General features: G+C 37.6%; 1 protein-coding gene across 1 annotated transcript in view; it reads right to left on the minus strand.

The window, feature by feature from the left end:
- Nucleotides 1-985, minus strand: part of LOC131889372 (uncharacterized) — a gene marked incomplete in the record, with an annotated part of 6,756 nt that overhangs the window by 4,350 nt on the left and 1,421 nt on the right.

Raw genomic sequence — 985 nt, forward strand, 5'->3', positions numbered from 1 at the left:
AGGGCTTTGTAACTTAACTTCGCTTTATCTAACTAACTGGTTTGGCGCCCTGATTTTGAGGTTTTGTGTTGTGTGCTGTATGGGGAAAATGGAGACAGATATCTTGGCTAGTTTGAGTAAAAACAATGCATTTTGGTGCTGAGATGACAAAAAGGGGATGGGTTACTAAAACTGGTATTTGGCCATCGCCTAGACATCTCGCATTCTGGAACTTTTGCTTGAGCCCTTTTGAGAGCAAGCAGTTAATAGAATATTACATTTCCTCTGTACAACAAAATGTGAAATTCATACTTGCCCTGATCATGGGCAGCAATCGCCGTGATTCAAAAGGATTTTTCAAATATTCGCCAAGTTTTGTTTCAAAATTCAAGAAGTTTGACTTTTTGGTGTAGTTTTGACACATTAGTACTCTCCTGACTTGATTTCAAAATATTGATTGCACAAACCATGCAATAATGGCATTGATTGCAAATAGAGACGTCCTTTGGAGTGATAAAGAGGGCAACAAAATTTGATTTTGTTTCTATTTCTTTTTCTTCTCAGGATCATTCATCAGATAACTCATGCGTTGCCACCATCAACAGTGAAATGCCCCAATGTTCAATGAGCCCTCTCACATGCTCTTATTTCCAACACGAATCCTTGCTCAAGTTGGACGAGATCTTGCTCGAATTGAATTACTGTATCGTACATTACAGAAAAGATGTTTGGTTCCAATGATCGTAAAAGATGCTCATCAAAATACATCCGAATTTTCAAACCCTCAACTTATGTCATAGCTTGAAGACACTTCAAAACTCTATCTTTTTACCCATTGAATGGCACATGGTTTCAATCGATGGCCAGAACTGCCCTGTTTAGGGTCCCTTAAGTGTCATTAAGTGTTATTTTTTTGGTTGAATGCATGAATAATTCTTTTATTTTATTGTACTTTTTGTATGTGTTCGGAAGAAAAGTGTTCCAAGTTACAGAAATATGTCCGGCC

This window comes from Tigriopus californicus, chromosome 10 (assembly GCF_007210705.1).
Source record: "Tigriopus californicus strain San Diego chromosome 10, Tcal_SD_v2.1, whole genome shotgun sequence".
In the NCBI taxonomy this organism is placed as follows: Eukaryota; Metazoa; Arthropoda; class Copepoda; order Harpacticoida; family Harpacticidae; genus Tigriopus; species Tigriopus californicus.